The sequence below is a fragment of the Ailuropoda melanoleuca genome, chromosome 1 (assembly GCF_002007445.2).
Source record: "Ailuropoda melanoleuca isolate Jingjing chromosome 1, ASM200744v2, whole genome shotgun sequence".
Classification (NCBI taxonomy): domain Eukaryota; kingdom Metazoa; phylum Chordata; class Mammalia; order Carnivora; family Ursidae; genus Ailuropoda; species Ailuropoda melanoleuca.
The window spans coordinates 147,874,242-147,900,306 of record NC_048218.1 but is presented as its reverse complement, the minus strand read 5'-3'; the positions used below and the strand labels follow the sequence as shown (position 1 = coordinate 147,900,306).

At 35.6% G+C, this 26,065-nt stretch overlaps 1 protein-coding gene and 1 long non-coding RNA gene across 3 annotated transcripts in view; one reads left to right on the top strand and one right to left on the bottom strand.

The window, feature by feature from the left end:
- The window catches only part of UMAD1 (UBAP1-MVB12-associated (UMA) domain containing 1), a 224,589-nt gene that overhangs the window by 15,392 nt on the left and 183,132 nt on the right, over positions 1 to 26,065 (bottom strand). The gene's annotated exons all lie outside the window — the stretch shown is intronic.
- The window catches only part of LOC117803755, a 121,618-nt gene that overhangs the window by 76,007 nt on the left and 19,546 nt on the right, over positions 1 to 26,065 (top strand). Inside the window, exon 3 of the long non-coding RNA XR_004627810.1 lies at positions 2,512 to 2,627. This is a non-coding gene — a long non-coding RNA (uncharacterized LOC117803755). The remainder of the gene's footprint in view (positions 1 to 2,511; positions 2,628 to 26,065) is intronic.

Genomic DNA, 26,065 nt, shown 5'->3' with positions numbered 1-26,065 from the left:
TCATGTATCAGAATTTCATTCCTTTCTGCAGCTAAATAATATTCTATTGTATGTATGTATATAGCATATTTTGTTTATCCATTCAGCTGTTAATAGACATTTGGGTTGTTTCTACCTTTTGGCTATTGTAGGACAGTATTTTTAAACTAGTGTACAATCAACAAGGTAGGAAATCAGGAAATAATTCTAAAAGGACTGTCAGAATTCAATGAATATAGGAATACAGAGTATTTACGTACATGGAGAAAAGTTAGCAAGAGCCTGAAGTGAGGGAAACATAAAATATGTTTCCTGCTTATTTTGAATTATGATTTTTAAAGGTATAATAAATTTGTATGTACCTTTTTATAACACACCCTTTGCTTAGCTTTAAAAATCATAATTAAAGTAAGCCTTGCCAACTTAATATTTTATGGATTAAAATTTGAGTGTAATTGATGGTATTTCAATCCTGTTTGAAGCAGCACCATAATCTCTAAGACCTTCCACCCACTCTGGAACTCTATACTGTAATTCTTTTGTGTGTTATTTTAAGGGTATGAGATGTTATTACCTGCTTTTGGGGAAAGTATACCCAACAAAATACAGAGTGAATAATGCTAAGAATCGATTAAAAAAATGAGAAGCCACAATCATGCCCAAATTTACAGGAAAATTTCAAATTCACGTATCTTAATTTTTAATTTAAAATTTTAAATGCCTCAACAAAGTAACAAAAATACACACTGTGCTTGAAAAGTGCTTTTAGATGAACAGAAGAATAATTGCTTAGTATAGAATCAATTCTTAGGGACATCCTTTTTCAGGATTCCTAAGTTTTTAGGGAAAAAGAAGTTAATTATCAGAATATATACTGTTACTTGTACTTCAAGTTGAAAATTAAGCTGCAAGGCTTAGAAAGAGCACCAGATCCAAGTCACAATGACTACTGTCTCCATCTATACCATGTGATCTTATACAAATCATTTAAGCTTGCTGTGTTTCAATTCTCATCTGAGAATATGAAATAGTGGACCATAATTCCAAGTAGACTCCAAATCTTCTGCACTAGTAAAAATTCTTAACGAAATAGCATTTAAATTAATATAAATAATAACTATAGAAACAAAGTATCACCTGATAGTTATGTATCTTGAGAAGAAACTTAGAACGATACTCCAAAGATTACAAAAAGGACTCCTACCATGGAAGAATACCTAACTAACACTGCTCTTCATTATGATAAAAAATAAACACTTTGGAGTAAAAAAGAAAAAATATATATATATGTAGGTGCCAATCTTCTATCAAGTTATGGCCTAAAAAACTACCGTTACAATTAAGAACTCAGAATGTATTTTCTCAGGCCAATGAGTCCACAATAGAGATGAAATCCTACATATTCGCAATAAATACATGTAGGGAAATTATTAATATTAAAATTAGAATAACAACAAGCCAGGTTAAACATTTTAAAATTGTCTTGACTGTCAGTGCTTAAAAAAAGCAAATATAGTTGTAGGAGCTGAACTTCGGTAGAGAATCTGGAGTACTTTCAAGATTGCTGGCCTAGGTGCATTGTCAGGTATTTTCATTAGAAATATCTCTAGGAAGTGTGGAGAGATGTATTCAAGATTTTTTGCTTCAATCCCATAAATAGCAAGGTGACAAAGTAGATAAGTGGTAAAATCTGGTAAAAAGAAAGAAATTAAGAAAGATGCATGTGTAGGACAAAAAAATAATTCACTGGAGGTGGGAATGACTGGTTATCAGAAGTCAAAGTGTAAACATAATTAACCTCCTGACAGAAATGGAAGATGGGATAGGAGAAGAAAGAGCCTCACCTAGTTCCCTTTTGGCCAACCAGTGACTTCACCATAGGTCAGTGTGGTGTTCATGATGGCTGAACTAGGGAAGAGAAAGGCCTCATGGAAGGAAGCAGCAGCAGCAGTTAACTCTCTGGCACCCAGCCATTTACGTGGTGGTCCTTGGTAATCTGAGCACTAGTTTTCAAAGGTCTGGTATTTCCAGGTAGTTGATCTTCAGAACTTAGTGCAGATCTTCTTTTAGTCTTCTAGAAATAATTGCTATGGCGTCAACTGCCAGAGTGGCTTAAAAACCAATGCTTATAATTTCCAAAAGTGTTCTTAAATGTATGGAAGCTATACTCAAGAGTCCAACAGAGCTTCTGTTTTTTCTCCCATGCCTACTTTGTAGGTGAGTTGATAATGGAAATTCATTAAAGAAACTAATTTATGGTCTACCCGTGAGAGTGGAAGTTAGGATTTAAATGATGAGCTTTGATACATACTAATAAGTAAATTATATTAGTATTACTAATTCTAATTCTATCAGCTTTATTTTGAGTCAGTCTTAAGGTTGTAACAGTGTACCTACGTCTATTGCTGCAGAGATCGGTTAACAGGTAAATGGGCACTGACTTGCCAGTCACTGCTCTAAGTTCATTACCTGTGTTCTCCTATTTAATTTTTTATTTACGATGTCCATACCACTTTCACCTCCATTTAACAGGTGGGGAATACTGAAACCCAAAGAATGGAGTCTAACTCTGGGATTGTACTCTGATTCACTATTCTATGCTGCCCCGTAAACCTGACACCGTCTAAGGAAACTTCGCTTCATACTTTGTAAGTGCACTGTTTCTAAAGATTTTTTCAAATTGTTTCAAAAGTATTTTCTCCTTCAGAAAGGGTTATAGAATATTTTTCCAATAATCCTACTTTCTTTTTCTCTCTAAACAAAGAAAAGCACATGTAAGGTGGAAGATAACTTTTTTTTTTAAAACAAAGACAAGGGAAAACATCGCATGTTGTCATTTTTATATCCAGCTAATTCTATGTGGATCGTAGACACCCTGAAATTACAGACTATTTAGACATTTTTAATCCCTAAAAAGCAGTGTTGTGATGCCTGAATAATATATTTCTAAAGTAACCTTAACCAAATATATTCTAGTTAAATTTAAAAAAGTAAAGTGACCACATAGTGATGACCCTTCCTGAGACAAGCCCTCTGTGGCCCACTGTCCAGTGACAAGAATGGACTGGATGCAACTGCCCACATTCCCTAGCCTAATGACACTTGCTGGCCAATGGCAGGAAGGTACCAGGTGCTGGGACCTAGGCTACAATCTGTTCTCAGGAAATAGAGAAGATACTTTGCCTTTAAAAGGCTCAAATACATGATCTCGGTCAACTTAACATGATTCTTGAGCCAACTATGTTAAGAGATTATATCACAGGCAAGAAGAGAGAATGAGAACATTTCCGGGACTCAATATAGTTGCAAATTTCTGGGTGGACCCCTGAATGTCGAAAAAAGGGGAAGTACATCATCACTATTTATGCCCAGGGTAGCGCAAATGAAAGTAGTGCTTTCATGCTCAAAGCATACAGTTAATTTTTAAAAGGCCTTGTGTGTTTTTTACTTCCTATTTAATTGCTTTGAACTAAAACCTAAACAAAAATTGATTAAAGTGATGCAGTTCAAAATAAAAATTTCATGCTGAATGCTTGAAAAGCTATATAAAAAAATCTGGATCACCAACTACAAAAAGTAAAGCAAATCACAAGTTTCAAAATAATTTTAAAATTCTGAGCAGGTAATCACAGAGGAAAACAAAAATACTTTCACTTGCATAAAAATTTACTCAATTTATGCTTTTCCTTCAGTTTCCTTTCTCATAGATCAAAAAATTAATTTGTTTTTGAAAAGAGACCTATACATGTAAATATATGTAAAATATTATGCTTTTTTGGTAGCATGAGCTTTGTACTGTCCATTAATATAGTTTACCTGAGTTTAGGGAAAATTGATTAATGTAATTTACCACATCAATTGAGTACCAAAACTATATGATCATCTAAATAGGCTCAGAAAAAATTTTTTTAAAAATCGAGTACACTTTCATGATAAAAACACGCAACTAGGAATTGAAGCGAACTTTCTCAACCTGATTAAAAGACATCTTCAAACAAACGTCATATTTCACAGTGAAAGACTAGATGCTTTCCCCCTAAGATTAGGAACAAGACAGGGATGTCCACTTTTGCCTGATGAACATATTATTCTGTTCTGTTGAACATATTATTAGATGTTCTAGCCAGAGCAATTAGGCAGTTAATCACTAACAGATTTTAAAAATAAATAATAGGCAGTTTTATTTCCTTTCTAATCTGGATGTTACCTTTATATGTAAATGACATGAACCTGCATATAGAAAAATCTAAGAAATCCACTAAGATACTATTAGCACTAGTAAGTTCAAGGTTGGAGGATACAAGATCAATATACAAAAACCAGTTGTATTTCTATACATGTGCAATAAATAATCCAAAAATGAAATTAAGAAAACAATTCATTTACAGTAGCATCAAACAATAAAATATTTAGAAATAAATTTAAAACTTATACTCTGAAAACTACAAAACATGGCTGAATTTTTTAAAAAATCTAAATGGAAAAACATCCTATGTTCATGAATCAGAATATGATATTATTAAGATGGCAGTAGTCTTCAAATTCGTATATAGAATCAATGCAATTCCTATCAGAGTCCCAGCTGATTTCTTTATAGAAATTGACAAGCTGGTCCTAAAATTCATATGGAACTCCCAAATACCCAGAGCTGCCAAAATAATCTTTAAATAACATTACAGAACAACACTGGAGGGCTCACATTTTCTGATTTCAAAACTCACTACAAAGCGACAGTAATTAACATAGTGTGGTAATGACATAGGACAGATATATATCACTGGAATAGAATTAAAAGTCCAGAAATAAACATATGTGTCTATGATGAACTACTTTTATAGATGCCTAAGTTTTATTTTTTATTCAAGTATAATTGACACACAATGTTATATTAGTTTCAGCTGTACAGCATAGTGATTCAACAATTCTCAACATTACTCCATGCTTACCACAATAAGTGTAGTCACCATCTGTCACATTATTATTATTACAATATTATACAGTATTGCTATATTCCCTATGTTGTACTTTTCATCTCTATGACTTATTTTATAACTGGAAATTTTCACCTCTTAATCTCTATTCGCCCACCTCCCCACTCACCTCCCTTCTGGCAACCACCAGTGTGTTTTCTGTACATAAGAGTCTGTTTTTGAGCAAAGGGAAAGGGAGGGAGAGAGGGAGAGAGAGAAACCAAGAGACTCAGCTACAGAAAACAAACTGATGGTTACCAGAGGAGGCGGGTGGGTTGGGAGTATGAGTGAAACAGGTTGATGGGGATTAAGGAGAGCACTTGTCGTGATGAGCACAGGGTGATGTATGGAACTGTTGAATCACTATATCGAACACCTGTAACTAATATAACACTGTATGTTAACTGGAATTAAAGTAAAAACTAAAACAACAAAAAAAGAATTCTTAGCAATGTGATAAAGACATTTTAAATGTGAAAATCAGTTCAAGACAAAAAAAAGTATTTTGTTTGTTTTGTTTTGTTTAGATTCCACGTATGAGGGAAATCATATGGTATTTGTTTTTCTGTTTTCTGATTAATTTCACTTAGCATAATACCCTCTAGTTTCATCCACGTTGTTGCAAATGGCAAGATTTCATTCTCTCTCTCTCTCTCTCTCCCTCACACACACACACGCCCAACATCTTTATCCATTCTATTGATGCACACTTAGCTTGTTTACATATCTTGGCTATTGTAAATAATGCTGCAATAAACATAGGGGTGCATATATCTTTTCAAATTAGCCTTTTTTCACTTTATTTGGGTAAAATACCCAATAGTGCAATTACTGGATCATATGATAACTCTATTATTAATTTTTTTAAGAAACTGCATACTGTTTGCCATAATGGCTGCACTAATTTACATTCCTACCAACAGTGCACAAGAGTTTCTTTTTCTCCACATCCTCACCAACACCTGTTATTTCTGGTCTTTTTGATTCTAGCCATTCTGACAGGCGTCAGGTGATAGCTTATTGTGGTTTTGATTTGCATTTCCCTGATGATTAGTGATGTTGTACATCTTTTCATGTGTTTGTGAGCTATCTGTATGTCTTCTGTAGAAAAACATCTATTCAGGTCCTTTTTTTTTTGAGAGCGAGCGAGCAAGCAAGCACGAGAGCACATATGGGCTGGGGGGGAGGGGCAGAGGGAGAAAGAGAATCTTAAGCAGGCTCCCCCATGGAGCCACCACAAAGCTTGATCTCAGGACTATGAGATCAGGACCCTGAGATCATGACCTGAGCCTAAATGAAGAATCCAATGTTTAACTGACTGAGCTACTCAGGCACCCTTCCTCTGCCCACTTTTTAATCAAGTGCTTGTGTTTTGGTGTTGTTGTGAAGTTCTTTATCTATTTTGGTTTTGGCCCTTTGTCAGGTTATATCATTTGCAAATATCTTCTCCCATTCACTAGGTTGCCTTTTTGTTTTGTTGATGGTTTCCTTTGCTGTGTAAAAGCTTTTCATTTTGGTGTAGTTCCAATAGTTTATTTTTACTTTTGTTTCCACTGCATGAGGAGACCTATCCATAAATATGTTGAGGCAGATATCCAAGAGATTACCACCTATGTTTTCCTTTAGGAGTTTTACGGTGTCAGGTCCCACATTTAAGTCTTTAATCCGTTTTGAGTTTATTTTTTTATTATGTTCAGTTTTTGAAGCAGTGTTCAACAATTTATTAGGTGCATGTAACGCCCATGGTTCATCACAACATTTATGTATGGTGTAAGAACGTGGTGCAGTTTCATTCCTTTGCATGTAATTGTCTAGTTTCCCCAGACCATTTATTGAAGGGACTGTATTTTCCCCATTGTGTATTCTTGCCTCCTTTGTTATAGATCAGTTGACCATATATGCACTGGTTTATTTCTGGGCTCTATTCTGGTCCATTGATCCATGTGTATGTTGTTGTGTCAGTACCATACAGTTTTGATTACTATAGCTTTGTAGTAAATCTTGAAATCTGGAATTATGATACCTCCAACTTTATTCTTCTTTCTCAAGACTGCTTTGGCTATTTGGGGTCTTTTGTGGTTCCATACAAATTTTAGGATTATTTGTTCTAGATCTGTGAAAAATGCTACTGGTATTTTATTTATTTATTTATTTTTATTTTTTTATAATAATTTTTTATGTTATGTCACCATACAGTACATCCTTAGTTTTTGATGCAGTGTTCCATGATTCATTGTATATAACACCCAGTGCTCCATGCAATATGTGCCCTCCTTAATACCCATCACCAGCCTATCCCAATCCCTCACCCCACTTCCCTCTGAAGCCCTGTTTGTTTCCCAGAGTCCATAGTCTCTCATGTTTCATTCCCCCTTCTGTTTACCCCCCCTTCATTCTTCCCTTCCTTTCTCCTACCGATCTCCCTGCTATTTCTTATGTTCCATAAATGAGTGAAACCATATGATAATTGTCTTTCTCTGCTTGACTTCCTTCATTTTGCATAATCTCCTCCAGTCCCGTCCATGTTGCTGCAAATGTTGGGTAATCGTTCTTTCTGATGACTGAGTAATATTCCATTGTATATATGGACCACATCTTCTTTATCCATTTGTCTGTTGAAGGGCATCTCGGCTCCTTCCACAATTTAGCTATTGTGGACAATGCTGCTATGAACATTGGGGTGCATATGGCCCTTCTCTTCACTTTGTCTGTATCTCTGGGGTAAATACCCAGTAGTGCAATTGCTGGATCATAGGGTAGCTAACTTTTTAAGGGACTTCCACACTGTTTTCCAAAGTGGCTGTACCAACTGCTACTGGTATTTTAATAGGGATTGCACTGAATCTGTAGATCGCTTTGGATGGTATGGGCATTTTAACAATAATCTTCCAATCCGTGACAACCTTCCATTTGTGTGTATCATTTTCAATTTCTTTCATCAATGTCTTACAGTTTTCAGAGTACAGGTCTTTCACTTCTTTGGCTAAATTTATTCCTAGGTATTTTATTCCTTTTGGTGCAATTGTACACAGGATTGTTTTCCTAATTTCTCTTTCTGCTACTTCATTATTAGCGTATAGAAATGTAACTGATTTTTGTATATTAATTTTGTATCCTGCAACTTTATTGAATTCACTTATCAGTTCTAATAGTGTTTTGGTGGAGTCTTTAGGGTTTTCTATATATGGTATCATGTCATCTGCAAATAGTGAATATTTCACTTTTTCCTTGCCAATTCAGACACCTTTTTTCCCTTTTCTTGGCTGACTGCTGTAGCTAGGACTTCCAGTACTATGTTGAATAAAAGTGGTAAAAGTGGACATTCTTGCTTTGTTCCTGATCTTAGAGGAAAAGCCCCCAGTTTTCACCACTGAGTATAATGTTAGCTCTGGGTCTGTCATAAATAACCTTTCTTATGTTGAGGTATATTTACTATAAACTCATTTTGTTGAGTTTTTAATCATCAGTGGATGTTGTATTTTATCAAATGCTTTTTCTGCATCTATTGAAATGATCATATAGTTTTTACTTTCCCCTTGGTAATATGATGTATCATTATGATTGATTTGCACATATTGAACCACCCTTGCATCCCTGGAATAAATTCCACTTGACTGTGGTGAATGATCCTTTTGACATATTGTTGAATTTCATTTGCTAATATTTTGAGGATTTTCACTTTTATGTTCATCAAAGATACTGGCCTGTAATTTTCTTTTTTTATAGTGTCTTTGGTTTGGTATCAGTTCTAATAGTGTTCTGGTGGAGTCTTTAGGGTTTTCTATAAATGGTATCATGTATACCTCACAGAAATGAATTTGGAAGCTTTCCTTCCTCTTCTATTTTTTGTAATAGTTTGAGAAGAACAGGTATTAACTCTTCTTTAAATATTTGGTAGAATTCCCCTGTAAAGCTATCTGGTCTTGGATTTTTGTTGGGAGTTTTTTGATTACTGATTCAATGTCATTACTAGTAATCTGTCTGTTCAGATTTTCTATTTCTTCCTGATTCGGTTTTGAAGATTGTGTGTTCCTCGGAATTTCTCCATTTCTTCTAGGTTTTTCAATTTGTTGGCATGTAATTTTTCGTAACATTCACTCATAATCATTTGTATTTCTGTGATATCAGTTGTTACTTTTCCTCCTTCATTTCTGATTTTATTTGAGTCCTCTCTTTTTTCTTGATGAGACTGGCTAAAGGTTTATCAATTTCGTGGATCTATTTAAAGAACCATCTCTTGGTTTGACTGATCTTTTCTATTGTTTAAGTCTCTATTTCATTCATTTCTATGCTACTCTTTATTATTTCCTTTCTTCTACTAGCTTTGGGCTTTGTTTGTTCTTCTTTTTCTAGTTCCGTCAGTTGTAAGGTTAGATTGTTCACTTGAGATTTTTCTTATTTGTTGTGATAGACCTGTGTTGCAATAAACTTCCCTCTTAAACCTGCTTTTGCTTCATCCCAAAGATTCTGGATCTTTGTACTTTCATTTTCATTTGTCTGCATGTGTTTTTTGACTTCCTCTTTGATCTTCTCATCGATCCACTGGTTGTTCAGTACTATGTTGTTTATACCCACATGTGTTTGTATTTTTTTCCAGTTTTCTTATAATTGAATTCTAGTTTCAACCATTGTGGGTAGAAGAGATGCTTGATAATATTTCAGTCTTTTTAAATTTATTGAAACTGGTTTTGTGGGCTGACATGTGATCTATCCTAAATAATGTAACATGGGCACTTGAAAAGAACATGTATTCTGCTGTGCTGGGAGGGAATGTTCTGTATACATCTGTTAGGTCCATCTGACTTAAGGTGTCTTTCAAAGCCACTGTTCCCTTATATTCTCTCTGAATGATGTATTCATTGATGTAAATGGGGTGTTAGAGTCCCCTACTATTATTGTATTAATATCAATTTCTCCCAACCATGTCTCTACCCCTCCTACCCTTGTTGATGCAGTCTTTTCTCTATGACTAGCTGTGCAAAGTCTTTTCCACCAATCTTCAGGTCATTTTCAGAGTTAGTTGTACAGGTGTAGCTGTTGTTTCAGTGCGTCTATGGGATGAAGTGAACTCAGGATCCTCCTATTGCACCATCTTCCTACTTTTCTGTGGTCAACTGATTTTTGACAAAGTGCCAAGACCATTCAATGGAGGAAAGAACAGTCTTTTTAACAAATAGTGCCAGGACAACTGGACAGTAATGTACAGAAGGAAATTGGACCGTTATACGACACTATATACAAAATGAATTTAAAATGGATCAAAGTCTGAAATAAGCTAAACTATTTAACTCTTATAAAAAAATACAGAGATACATCTTCATGGCCTCAAATTTGGCAATAGTTTCTTAGGTATGACACCAAAACACAAGTAATAAGAGGGAAAAAAGTAGATAGATTAGACCTTATCAGAATTACAAACTTCTACGCTTCAATAGATACCATGCCAAACACGAAAACACCATCAGCAAAATAGGAGAAGATATTTGCAAATCAGATATCTAATAAGGAACTTGCATCTAGAATATATTAAAAAAAAAACTCTTAAAACTCAACAATAAAAGGACAACCCATTTGAAGAATAGGCAAAAGATGTGATTAGACATTTCTCCAAAGTAGACATATGAATGGTCAGTAGGCATATGAAAAGGTGCTTGACATCATTAGTCATGAAGAAAATGCAAATCAAAACCACAAGATAGCCACAGTGAGATTCTCTGTACCCCCGAGGATGGTTATAATAAAATCAGATAATAACAACTGCTGGCTTGGATGTGGAGAAACTGGATTCATTACCTACTGCTAGTGGCAATGAAAGATGATGCACCACTAAGATGGTGCAGAAAATGGCCAGTTTCTCAAACAGTTCAACAGAGACTTATTAATTATAAAGACCCAGCAGTACCTAACTCATAGGTATATACTAAGGAAAATGAAAAACAGGTGTTCAAAAATAATTGTACATGAATGTTTATAGCAGCATTATTCACAATAGCCAAAGGCAGAAACAACCCAAATGTCCATCACCTGATGAACAGATGAACAAAATGTGGTATATACACATAATGGACTATTATCCAACAATTAATGGAGTAAAAAGGAATGAAGTATTGATACATGCCTCAAAACAGATGAACCTTGAAAATATTACGCTGAGTGAAATAAACCACAAAAGAACACGTATTATTCTATTTATATAAAATATTCAGAGTAGGCAAATCTGTTGAGACAAAAAGTGGAAGAGTGGCGAAAAGTTCAACGTTACTTCCGACAGACTGAAGCTACCTATTCAAGTAAAAGGAATATGCATCAGTCATAGTGTTTTTTATTTTCTCAGTCACTTAATCAGACTCAAATATTTTCATTCTTTTGCCCACATATTTTTAAATATCATAAATCTATATTCATTTTAAATTTCATTTAACCTATCTATATTATTTAGATGAATTTGAAAGGAATATTACAGATTCTACTCGATATAATGCACTTAAAAAACACTAATACACCTTTGTAAGCCCCCAACCAGCCCTATCTTCTCTTCATTTTACTGTTAGCTTCATTCTTCCGATGCATGAAGCAATTAAAGAAAACAAGCTGTTCCACCTCACCAAGAGATGCCTTTCTAAAAAAAAAATAAAACCAACTTTTAAATTCTATTTATAAAAATTTATAATATATATGGTTTTGGTTATATACTAATAAAATAATTCAGAAGATATATTGTAACACTTGGCCTTAGGGTCACAGATATATTTTTAAAAATAATTTATACCAATATTTTTTGTTGCCAGGAAATAAGGTAGAGTGATCAATAAAAGACTTTCAAGATAAAGGATAAAATTCTTTGGGGGAAGTGGATGGAAATCTGAGTTCAGGTAGAAAAAGGAATGATGTGAAATTTCTGATTGTTAAAGAGCTTGTTCATGTATTTTTTAGATGGGTGATGTCATGTACCAAATTGCTACGGGATCTCAGTTTCACTGGATATATTTGAAAGAGTGATGTAATTGTTTTATGTTTAAATGTCAATATTTGCAGTATGTGGGAAATTCCATCCTTTGCAACAATTAAAGTCAAGAAAAAGTTTTTATGACGTTTTAAAAATGTGTAAGGGGGTACATTGTTTTTAAAACTTAAGAATAACTGTTCTAGAGTATATGTACAAAATTGTTTTCGTATTTATTAGATATTGCCAAGTTGCTCTCTAGTTGTTTAGACTTACACAGGGCGTGAGGACTTTCTGCCCAGCACCACCAAAACTTGGTGTTTGTCAGGGTTTTTAATCTTTTCCAATCTGAATGTGAAAAGGTACCATATTCTAATCTGCCTTTGCTCCCCAGTTCTCTCCTTGCTTCGCTCTCAGCACATCTTGCTAATTCTTTAAGTCTCATCCTAAATTTCATTTCCACATAGATGCCTGCTCTCTCAACCCTGTTTTAGTTGATCCCCCCCCCACTTGTTCTCTATCTCACTCCATAGGTTATACCCTTCACTATACTTACTGTGGCCTGACATAATAATCTCTTTGCCTATTTTTATTTCAGATTAGTTTTTGGCTGTTGCTCCTACTAAAGTGTAAGCTCCATGAGGCAAAGTCCCTGTCCAGTTAACTGTATGTGTCGTAGCAGAATACCTGGCACACACTAGACAATAAGTACTGCTGAAGGACTGAATCTTATGGGCTTGAGTAATGAAGTTGTATTAACTCTACCCTTCCTTCACAAGACCTCCAGTCATCCACTGGGACTACAGTCTTGGGCTTGTTTTCTTCCTCTTGGACATGCTCCTTAGTTTTATTCTGGATGAACTTCTCTGTGTTGACCGCTACAGATGATTTTGCAGTGAACCATGCTGAACATGTGGAAATGACAATATGGAAGTACAGGTTAAGGGCTCCCCAACTCTGCTATCTTAGAAAAGTCACCTTAGGTTCTGCACCTTTGTGACTTATTCCTCATGTGCCCCCATTTTCTCATCTGTAAAATGGGAATTAGTGAGCCTACTCAGTAAGACGTTGTGACGAATGACAAATGAGTGAAATAACACTGGTAGGGGCTCCTTAATACAGTTCTTGAAACACAGTAAGTACTCAGTAAATGTTAGTTCTTTTTCCTTGCCAGCTATCGTGAAATTTGAGAATGTTAGTTAAGTCTACTATATTCAGTATATCCTAAGAAATTCGAGTGTTATAAAATCTAATCATAAATAAGAGACTAATAGCATTTTAAGAATTTCACATATATGTTGATTAACATAATAAAAAAAGAATTTCACACACAGTTTTTCAAATACCAAGAGAAATCATTATCTTTGCAAACTGAGAAAGCAGTTTTAATAAAGCTGGCAGTAAAATATGACAGAATTGCCAGAATATATATAGCTTTTCAAAAAACCTTTCCTTCAGAAATACTGATAATTGACCTAATAATTCTAAAAGTAGACTTGACTTTCTAGTTGTTTTTTTCTGTTAAGTTTGATGACTGAATAAAAGAAGAGCCAATTGCAATTTTTATACTGATTTCCTGGCTTCCAAACCCAAGTGCTATGGATCTAGGCATTATTCCCTGTCGAGATGTTACAAATTTTTCCCTTTCAACAATGCTCAGAGAAATAACTTCTAACAAGCATTTCAGTAACAGTAAGCTTGATTCAGCATATCCTCTATTGTCGTTTTGAGACCACCAGACGTGTCATTTGACTCCACCTTCCTTGGTGGAAGTCATACATTTGGTACTGAGCATAATATTAACCAAACTGTGAACATTTTAGATACCAGACCAACTGTTGATGTTAGGAACTGGAGACTTCCTGCAGTAAAACCATACATTTGTGTAACTTCAGCCCCATTACCAAATGTACTGGAATGCATTAAAAATTGCTAAAATGTTGTCTCTTTTTGAAAACATTAATTGTATGTCATTTTATATGGAGATGGCAAACAAAATGCAGACTGACCATAAGGTGTATTTTGATACATTTAGTAGCATAACAGAGTCTGTTAAATTTAGTTAATGTTACTGTGGAAAAATAAATGACTAGTTGAAAGAGGCTTCAATAATTGAGTCAATTAATATTAACAAATATTAAAATTTTATCATTTAAAAAATGATATATTATCTGGCATATCATTGGCTCAAAAGAGTTTCCAGTGGTATCTGAAACTTTCAAGAATTCCTTTCCTCATTTAGTAGTAAGTCAAAAAATTCCTCATGGGCTTAATTCATATCGGCTCAAATACATCAAAAGATGATTGCCTACTAAAAATATTTTAAGAATTTTGTAAGTACATGTGAAGAAACCAAATGGCTTTAAGAAGTTCAGCCATATGGGTATAAGTAGTGACCTTCATTTTTGCAGTTAAAAAGTGCATCCTAATTGTAAAAATGGCTAAGGCAGTATAATACAGAGGAAAGAAATGAATTAGGAAGCAGAAGGTCAACTGCATTCATCTATTCAAACAATATTTGAGTCTCTATAGTGTGTCTGGCACAATGCTTGGCAGCAGACAGAGCGGAGAATAAACAGTCATAGGGCTGCTTTGGTTGGGATTATAATACAGACAAAACCCTAGGAAAAAAACTGGTGTTATAAGGAAGGAACAGCAGGCAATGAGAAGAAATGGAATGGGTGGTGGGCAAGAAGGGGAGCAAGAAATGAATTTTGACTGCACATATGATCGAATAGTTTTTTCAAGTGAAAACCCTTTAAAGTAAACTTACGTGACTCAAATGCCATACTTACAACTTAAAATATTTGAAAATCTGGGAACAATTATTATTGAAAAATTTTTGTTTCAATAATCTAACTCTGAATAGGCTTCAAGTTTTAAAATCCAATTCAATGATACGGTATCTGGTACAGTTACCAAAGCATAACCAAAGATCATCAAAATTCCATCATGACTTAGAAAAGCCAATTGAAAGAACCTAATTTTTTTCTTTTTTAGAATCCACATATAAGTGAGATCATATATTTGTTTTTCTCTGACTTATTTCACTTAGCATAATGTCCATTTACAAATGGCAAGATCTCATTATTTTTTACAGCTGAATTATACGCACACACCCCAACCACACATTTTCTTTATATATCCATCCATTGATGGACACATTTTCTTGATGATTAGTGATGTTGAGCACCTTTTCATGTATCTGTTGGCAGTGTGTAGGTCTTCTTGGAAAAATGTCTATTCTGTTTATTTTTATTTTATTTTATTCTGCTTATTTTTAATTAAATCTACTTTTTTCCTGCCTATTTTTTAATGGGATTTTGGGGGGGGGGTTTGCTATTGAGTTGTAGAAATTCTGTATATATTTTGGTTATTAACCCCTGATCAGATATATAGTTTGCAAATATTTTCTCCCATGCCATAAGTTGTCTTTTCATTTTGATTGTTTTCTTTGCTGTGCAGAAGCTTGTTTGTTATAGTCCCACTTGTGTATTTTTGCTTTTGTCGCTTGTGCTTTTGGTGTCCTATCCAAAAAATCATTGCCAAGACCAATGTCAAGGAGCTTACCACCTGTGTTTTCTTTTAGAAGTTTTATGGTTTCAGGTCTTACATTCAAGTATTTATCCACTTTGAGGTGATCTTTTGTGTTTAGTGTAAGAGAGTGGTCAAGCTTCATTCTTTTGCACATGGCTGTCCAATTTTCCCAGCGCCATTTATTGAAGAGACCGTCCTTTCCCCATCGTATATCTTGGCTCTTTTGTCACAAATTAACTGACCATATAGGCGTGGGTTTATTTCTGGGCTGTCTGTCCTGCTCCACTGAGCTATGTGTCTGTTTTTATGTCCATAACAAACTATTTTGACTACTGTAGCTTTGTAGTATACTTTGAAATCAGGGAACATGATGCTTCCTTGATTAAATTTATTCCTGGGGATTTTATTCTTTTTGATGCAACTGGAAAAATAATACTAGTATTTAGATGAGCTTTTTAACATAGTCTCATCTTCTTGTATTTTATTTCATAAATGTGATATTTTAATGGATATTATGTTTATAATGAGAGTATATCCAGATACAAATATTATTAAGGATTGTGATAGTGCTCAGATAATGATTAAGAATTTCTGTATGGAAAATAAAATAACCAGATTTTTTTTTTAAATGATTTATTATGTTAGTCACCATACAGTACATTCCCGGATTCCGATGTAAAGTTTGATGCTCCGTTAGTTGCGTATAACACCCAGTGTACCATGCAATACGTGCCCTCCTTAAGATAACCAGATTTGACCAAGAACTTTTACTTCAATAGTAGAGGATTTCTGGGAAAGAGAGGGAGGAAAGAGGCTAAAAATATTTTAAAGAGAAAATAGCTGCTCTTTTATTTTTTCTTTCAACTAAGACAAAATTGATACTATGAGATATTATGGAATATTAAGCCATCTATATATGCTTTACATATATGTCATTCAAATCTGTACAACCACCCTACAGATAAGTGGTATTATCTCTAATTTATAGACAAGGAGAATGAGACACAGAGATATTAAATAACTGGTCTAAGGTCACAGTTTGTACACCACAGAACACTATACTGCTCTTAAAAACTGAACTCTGAATGACTTTTCTACACATGGGCAATTCTTTAGCTCAAATAAAGGCTGTTCTCACAATACCAACACTGACAGTGTTAAAGCTTAGCAAGAGAAAATAACTAGTTGCCTAGCAATTTACCAAGGAAATATAAAGCCAGGAGGCCTTACTTTTACTAGCATCATTTCCAGGTTATATGCTATCATGATAGTGTGACTTGAGAATACCCAATAAAGATTTGAACTTTATGACATTTTGTATTATAACAGTACAACGAGATTGAAAACTTTATAATGGTATTTACTGGATCTATTTTTAAAATATTTCCAATGCCCTAAGTGTCTGTTTCTAAGGTTTTCATAGGGAAAACTACCACCATTTTAAGAAAAACTAATAAGTAGAATCTCAAACTTATAAAACAAACTAAAAGAAATTTTTACTTTCACTATAAAATCTTTGCTCTAACTGAAGGATTGAATGAAGAATTCTGAAGGGTAGACATTTCCTCTTATAATGAAAATATCAGCGTCACAAAAAACTGGTGTTACTGAGAAGGGCACGGGTCTGAAGACTGGAGAGGAACTTCTGGTCTCAAACTTTACTACTCTACTAGCACACTATGTGACATAAAGCAAGTCACTTAATTCTTCTGAATTCTAATCTCTAAAATGAAGGGGCTGGGTTAGAATATCTTTAACCCTATAGATCAGTCCTGTTAAATAGAAATTAATAATAGCCACATATGTAGTTTAAAGTTTTCCACTAGCCACAGTAAAAAAGGAAGAGGAAACAGCTGGAATTAATTTTTAACAATATATTTTATCTAACCCAATATATCTAAAATGTCAGTTCAACAAATAATATAAAAAATTAATGAGATATTTTAGGTTTCTTTTGCATTTTAAGTCTTTGAGATCTGTGTATTCTATGCTTGGAGCACATTTCAATTCAGACTACCCACATTCAAGTGCTCAGTAACCACATGTGTGTTTTAGATGTCTATGGCCAACACAGTATATTCTCCAGTAATTGATATGAAATTTTTCAGGATTATTCCATCATAAAAGTAAGGCACACCAGCAGAAATCAGGCTTAATAAAAGCATTTGTCCATAAAGTGTGGTTTAATGGCAGCACTGTGAAGGTCCCCGTTTACAGAAGCCTAAAAATTCATCTTTGATGGGTATTTTCCTTTTTCAATGTTTACAATATAAATTATAGAAGATAACACATTGACAAATTAAGCTCTTAGTGCAAAGTGAAAATCTTTTTAGAAGCATATGGGCTGTAAATAGTAAATTAAAGTATGTGTTTGGGTTTATCCTATTACTTGGATCACTAGCATCTTACGACGCAGGGGGAGTAGGGATGAAACCTATGAACGGTATACAGCTAAGGAAAAATTTACCCACTTACGATTCAGACTTGTATTCTTATAGTCTAAGTGAAATGGGAAAAAAAGGAAAAAAATCCAGGTAATCACATGTGAGGTGAAGTCACACTAAAAGAAAGACTATCCTCTTGACCTGAACGTCCACTAATGGTAGCCGTGACACGCTGATGTCCGGAAGGAATTAACGCCAACAGTCGCTGTTGGATTATGCACCTCGGCTCCTCTAAGCAGTCTTAACAAACACAGTACGACTTACTAAAAGAAGCACAGTTAGGCAAGCCACTTTAAAACAACCAGGTCCTAAGTGACAAATGAAATTCAAATCTTGAGCAGCACCTTGAGAGGTGAAATGGTAAGTTTGGGGCATGGAGCTTATTGCAGGCAAAAATCTGGACTGTGTGTACTTTGTGCCAACTTATCAGCCAGTTCCCACTTTGAGATTCAGAGGAAGGTTCTGCTGTAATCATATCTGCATGATGGATACGTGGGAAAGCTGTGCCAGCCTCTTATTAAGAGGAAAGGGAACCAGAGTGTCACCAAAGCAATGTTAGCCCTGTCTTTTTACTGTTAGGTGGATGGAGGCTATGAATTAAGGATGTGTTTATTCCTTCCCACTGGTGAGCCAAAAAGGACCACTTTGTCATAAGGCAAGAATTAGTATCTCACTCAGTTTATTCTTGTAAGCAAACCTCAATTTTAGACTTATAAAATTTTATATGTGTATGTGCTGGGGGAGACTCCCTGATAGTTTTTGAGTTGGGGGGGAAGAAGGGTTCTGGGGAGTTACAGAATTGACATTACTGGGCCTGGGACAAGTAATGTCAATTCAGGAAATTGTGGAAGTGGAACTGGAATCTAGGTCAGTCTGGCTCCAGAGCCAGAACTATTTTTTTCTATATGAAAAGGATGTTATCTGCAAATCATAAGGTGGTAAGGAATCCCCATTACAGAAAAGACAGCAACCCTTTTTACGAAGTCTTCCTTTCTATAGGCTCTTAAGGTTATCTCCAGCCTACTAGTTGCATATTCATGAATAGGTTTGAATTTAAATATAGAGCTCAATAAAATGTTAGATGATATTAAATACCTCAACTATAGGCAGTGCCCTTGATCTTTTTTCCTTTACTTTCTATGTGTAAAAACAAGAATCGTATTCTTCATTGCCAATCCCTGCAGAGGCTGATTAAAAGAAACAGGGGTTTACATAAAGCTCTAGAAGCAATCAGAAGAAAAGTATGTTAAGTTCTGAAGATCTTTCATTTTAAAATAAGGTTTACCATTCCTCACAGAAGAATTTGCCAGTCTTTAATAATCATTTTAGTACTAGAACCACCCAAGGAGCAATTGACTGGGCCAAGAAAGAGGTTCATCTTGGCAGTGACTCTTGAGACTAGACAAGTGTGGGCCCCGAGAGAGACGTCTGCATGCCAAAGCAACTGGCCTTTCACAGACTTTGCTGTCAAATGCTCAGCTCTAAAAACAGGGGGCTAAAATGGCATTCTGTGTTTTTCTTAAAGAGGCAAGAAGACTTTATTTAGTTTCTGCAAAGTAGATTCACATAATAGATTGTTAAATATGGGCATCCAGACTGCTGTTTGAAGGGCTGGCTGCATGTCATGGACCATCTTAAACAGAATCATATATAAGAAATGCAAGAGTCTCCACCTATAGATTATGGCCCATGGTATCTCTCTTCCCTGTCATAGGACAAAGTGTTTAAGGGTTTTGTTTTTTGTTTTTTAAAGATTTTATTTATTTGATAGAGAGCACACAAGCAGGGGGAGTGGCAGGCAGAAGGAGAGGGAGAAGCAGGCTCCCTGCTGAGCAGAGAGTCTGACATGGGGCTTGATCCCAGGGCCCTGGGGTCTTGACCTGAGCCGAAGGCAGATGCCCAACCAACTGAGGCACCCAGGTGCCCCTAAGGTTATTGTAACTATTCCTCACTGACTGAAGGCTCTGGGAGGCCAGAGCATGTCTATCTTGTGCATAATTATACTCTATCTCCATTCCTGAGAAGCATGCCTGGCATACAACAGGTTCTTAGGAAATATTTGTTGAATGGTGGAAAAAAAGAATTTCTCAGGAGGAGCTAAAAGAAAATGGACCTCCAGCAACCAAGATTTCTGAAGGATATGTATTGAGTAAGAGATGCACTTTTTATTTTTTCGCTAGGATACTAATAGCTCTCTTGAGATAGTGAACTTTTCTCCTCAGTGAAATAGTCACACAACAGCAGTCCAAAAAATAAAAAGACAACTTCATTTACCTTGCTATATTCTACTCAACGCCGTCAGGGAAATGCCCACAGGTTGTCAGAAAATATAATACTATTTTTCTTTTAGACCTGAATAAATTTCTCATCACAGTAAAAAGCTTTAAATGTCCTAAGTTCCTATGCTCATACTGGTAATGCCAAATCAAGTTTTAAACCAAGTTTAAACTAGGTCTGGGTGATGCTTACCAAAATGAGTAAAAGTCCACCTTTTAGATTGGAAATAGCACAATGACAACAACAAAATGAATGACAATGGCGACAAAAAAATTACATGTAGCAATTTCTAGTTTACAAGGTGTTTCCACAACTATAACCTCATTTGCTTTAATAACACTCCTGGGAAGAAGGTAGAGAGAAGGTGGGGGGAGAAAGAAAGAGAAAATGAGAAAGTGTGTGTTACCCTCATTTTACAGAGGCAGGACTGGAACGCGTAGAGCTAAGTCACTCAGTGTCACGCAAGTAGGAAGGGAATGGTTGGGAATTTCAAGTGTGAAATAAGCACAGAAACACAGCTAAAGGTATTTAAAAGACGACTGGTTTATAAAACAAACTACTTTTGTTTAGTTTACTGTCTTCGCTTACCTAACAGAGACACTGTACAGAAATTACATTCTTTACTGTAAAGTATCATTATCCAGACTTGTCATCATTATTTTTATACAGGGCAGTGGAGAAAAGTGTATGCCTTCCTGTATCAGATGATAGGTTTTTAAATTAGGTCTTTTATTCATTTATAATACAAGCTGACGGGAACTATTATGGAGGACAGATAGATTGGGAATAAAGCATAGGACGCAAGGTCTCTTTATAGCAAACTAAAATTTGGTTGGCTATAAAGAGAGATGTATCTCATTCTTCTTCAAACTAGACTAGAATGAAGCTGGAATGTTCCAGATGGGAATATTTCCCAATTTTTTCTTTGACATTATCTTTTCTAAGATGTTCGCCTGCCAGCTTTCCCAGTGATTCAGTGAATCTATGTGAAAACATGCTTTTGTATGCAGTAACACAGAAACAAGATTAGGTTACATTTGCAGTTTGTACCTAGTAGTATTTCTTGCATTCTTTAGTGAGACCACATCTTGAGGAGTCACTTTAGTGCCTAGAAGTACCCATTAGCTTTAAATAGTACGGTTTATTCTGATTAATCCACTTCCTTTTCATGGGAGAGGAGGCAAGAATGTAAAAGAAACAAAGTAATTTGAAAACATAAAGTGTTAGAGTGTTATATGTTTCATGTCTGCCTCTGCTCCCCATTCCCAGCCTTGCCACAGGAATGCCGAAACAACGAAAAGGCTTTTAAGTTCTCATCAGTTGCCTAGCCTTCAGGTTTGACAAGAGAAAATGGGTCTCTTAGGTGATCCTAGGGCTCCTAAGGGCAGGGAGTTGCATCCAGCTCCTGACCAGCTGGCCGCTGGCGCCTGCAGACTGCCAGCCACCTCAGGCAGTGACGGGCTGGAGCTCCTCCTTGTTTTAAGTATTACTCTGGAAGGTCAGTGAAGAATGCTGCCAATTTCTAGCGGTTTTTTTCCATACCCCTTTAGGAACCCTCCTTGAGGATCATCTAAAATTAGTGGGTTTTAACCCTTGTAAGGACCCTTTGAGAAATTAATAAAAGAACTGGACGCTTGTCCCAGGATAATGCTCCTGATGTCGCCGCTGTCAATAATAATGATGATAACAACAGTAAAAGCTACTATTGATTGAGGGCACACACTGTTCGCAATGACTTGAGCTAAGTGTCTTTCAAGGAGACACTGATCCTCTGAATCATCCCTCCTGCCTTCCATACTCCGCCAGCTCACCATACTTTTCTCCACCATGTCTCTTATGATCATTCTCAGCAATGCCAACCCAGAATGCACATTAGAATCACACTGGGAGCTCTTAAAAATGGCAATTCCCCAGAAACCACACACAAAGACCTGGATTTAATTGGTCTGGGGTAGGGTCAGCATCGACATTCTTTGAAAGCTCCTCAGAATATGTACAGCCGGGGTTGAAAATCATGAATATACAACCCAACCCAACACTCCATACTTTCAGTTCCATGCACCCCCAAAATCCTCCTGTTTGACCCACAACTGCTGTGTACTTCCATGGTCATCTTTAGACCTTGAGACTGATAATAAAAACCTTAACTCCAGAACTCTGTTTCCGACATCACAGTGACCATCATCCCCTAACAGTCTACCTCACATACTCTAGAAGTTGCACTCTGGTAATTCAGTGACCCCACAAAAATGACAAATCCACTTTATCGTTGTCTAGAACATTCTCATGTCTTTTCCTTCTTCATCCAGCTTGGATTGTGTGTTTCATGACTGAAAACGAGCTCACTGCATACTCCTTCAATTCCATTGCCATGCTTGTTTGTACCTGGTTTTCATCTAGTAAAATCTCAACCCCAGTTAAACCCAATTTTATAACAATTGCAAATGTGCATGCACTTGAGCAGCTGGATGTGGGTTGGAAGAAAGCTCAGAATCATGCTGACTAGTTTCATTTTAAATTTATGGCTCAAAATCTCTAGAGATCATCTTCAACTTCCCACCAAAAATCTAACAACCTACTGTATCATATACTCTCCTACAATCCACATTAACCTAGATGAACTGTCCGAAAGGCCAAACCATTCATTTGTGCGCTGTATCACTTCTCAAGAACTTTGTTCTTCAAACCACCCTTTCTTTCTCCACATTATGACTTTCCACTTCTCTACTAGATCACTTATATTAGCATCCAATATGGTATAACAGCTATGAAAAAAATCTTACTATTCGTATCTCCCTCCTATTGCTGTGTTCTGCCAACACCTCTCCATTTCCCCCACCCCCGCAACCACCAATCTAGTCTTTGTTTCTATGAATTCAATTTTTTTATATTCCACGTATAAGTAAAATCATACCTTGTCATTCTCTGACTTACTTCATTTAACACTAATGTCCTCAAGGTTCATCCATGTTGTCACAAGTGGCAGGATTTCCTTCTTTTTTATGGCTGAGTAATAATCCTTGTGTGTATATACATAGATAGACCTATCTACTATTGATGTACACAGATACATGGTCAACTAATATATACAGGTAGATATATAGAGCTATATATAGATCTATTGACATATCTACTGATACATATGTCATATCTAGATTGATCTATCTAGAATATAAACCTCGTAAGAAAGGGCCATGGTTATCTTGTTCATGCCTATATTACTAGAAGCTCAATAAATGTGTTGTATCAGTGAATGAATGAATGTCCAGAAATCACAAAGATTAAAGAGGCAAACAAAAAAGGAGCATTACAACATAATGTCATATAAAAAGTAACAGCAAAATATTTTTAAAAATATATAGAAGCTATTTCGTTGTTGATAAAAGACAGAATCCATAATGAAATTTAAAAGTCACAAATACTGTTACATCAAACACCACCACCAACATATACAAAAGAAAACAAAAAGAGAAACACAGACACAGAATTACAATGATGATGCGTGCCTAATATACTTCTAATAATCTCTGGTAGATTAGGTAGATAAAACATAAATAAGACAGAGTGTCTGAATAATTCACCTCCTTGATGTGTATGTGTGTATTGTATATGCATATAAAAAACTTTGTAATCAACTAAGTATTTTCTAAGTAAACATATATTATTTAATCAAAATAATAATTACGAAAAAGTACTTACTAGAAGATTCCATTGGGGAATAAAACAGAGCTTTCGACAAACTTTCTTCCCCAAAAGCTATTAGAAAAATAATTCATGGAACTTAAATAAAAATTTGGAATAGAAAAAAATGTTTTCTCATCTAGGTGAATTTATAAGTCTAAGTATCTGGAAACCATTACTAAGACTGATCTACTGTTTTCATAAATGTCAGGTTTATCTAATACCTCCTAAGTAATACAATCTCAAACAGGCAAGTAAATTGCAGGGAGATCTCATAAGTCTGAATGAGCGAACAGAAGAATGGAAGAATGTGCTTTCTGAAGGCACTAGTGCAGCATAGGTCTACAGCCCCGCAGGTTAAGTAATAACTTTTCGCATTAAAAGGATGTTACATTTGATTTCAGGATGCTGTGTGCAATTCTATGTGCTATGCCTTGAGAAATGAAAGGAAAATAATGAAGGTAACATTTATTGAGCAAATATGTGTTGTTCTGATATATAATTGCATGTAATAATCAGTGCCTAAAAGTGTGGCTGTTTTCATTCACAACAAATATTTTCTGAGTACCTCCACTATGCCAGGCATGGTTATAAGCACTGAGAAGGACATATAATAAAATTAGGTGAAATATATTGTATGATAGCAGGTGGTGATAGGTACTACGGAGAAAAGTAAAGCTGAAAGGAGGTATGGAGCAGGGGGAGTTATAATTTTATCAGAAGATAACCAAACAAACACTCGTAGGAGACGAGGGAAGGGTATTCCAGGCCAGAACAACCACTGCAAAGGCTTTGAGGCAGGAGTTTGGACAACCAGGAGGCAATGAGGCTGGAAGAGCATTAATAGAGGAAATAGTAGTAGGAGAAGAAGCCACGAGGAGACCAGACTGTGCAGGGTCCTGAGGTATGGTCAAAGACTTTCGCTTGTACTTGAAAGTCATCTGCCTAATGTTTGAAAAGAATCACTACATCCTTTATGTAGTTGAGAACAGACTGCTGAGCAATAAGGATGGAAGAAGGGAGTTAAGAAGCTACTACAATAACTCAGATAGATGTTTGTTTGAACCAAGGTCGCAGTGAAGGAGGCAAGAAGTGATGGATTCTGCATGTAGGTGAAGGTGTAGCCAATAGAATCTGCTGGTAGATTGGTATAGGTATGGCAGACAGGAGGAGTCAGCAGAGCTCCAGAGATTCAGCCTGAGCAACAAGAAGGATAATGTTTCTTTATTTGCATTTTACACAGAAGGTAACTAGTTATTATTCCAAAGCTCAGAGTCTTTCCAGAATGTCCCATTACTTGAGGAAAAAGCCAACTGAAATTATGTGCATAGAGCATCTAGCATATGGATTACAGACTTTTCATTTTACCAATAAAGGTTGAGAAGACTTTTTTTTTTCTCTCAATAATTGGTAATATCTCCCTGAATCATGAGATTTATTGTCCAATGACATGGGGAAGCCTGAAAATGTAAAAAGGCTGGAAAGAAGATAGGAAATTTATGGATGACAGAATTATATGAGGTTATCTAGGGGTTTTAGGGATACCTGGGTAGAGCTCCACATTCTCTGACGGCATGAAAAATGACCCACAGAACCTCCTTAGGAACCAGTGTTTGACAGAATGAGATGGGGAACAGACTTTCCTAAGATTAGATATGAGAATACTATTTTGTCTGGCCTCTTTATTTCAAATGTTTTAAATAGAAACTTGAAAAAGTAACCACCAATATTCTAGCTACTTTTCAGTGACTAAAAATATTTTTAAAGCAGATACATAGAGTTGTGTTTTGGACATGTTGCATATACATAAGTTCTCCAGTTAGTTTTTCATAGTATAAAGGTTAATAGGCTCCAAGAAATGTATTTGTTTAATTTCTTCAAGCTTTCTGTTTATATTCTCATTTGGCATGTTAAGAAGGTACCCCAGCAATACAAGCTGACTTTGCCGTTGTTGAGATAAAATATCATTCTTGTCTACTATTCTTATTGGAAACATTACACTGGATATCTAGAATTAATCTTCGTCTATCCTGCTATCTTTGGCTGTTTGTATAAACATGCCACAGTGTGGCAAGTCCCAAGAGTTAGTGCTCTTAAATCTGCCCCCCGCCATCTCTATTTCGGTGAAAGGTACTTCACCTCTTTTTTCCCAGGCATCTTGACCCAGCTCCTTCCTGTCCTTCACCTCTACGTCAGGATAGTTGCCAATATCAAGAAATACTAACTCTGCAGTA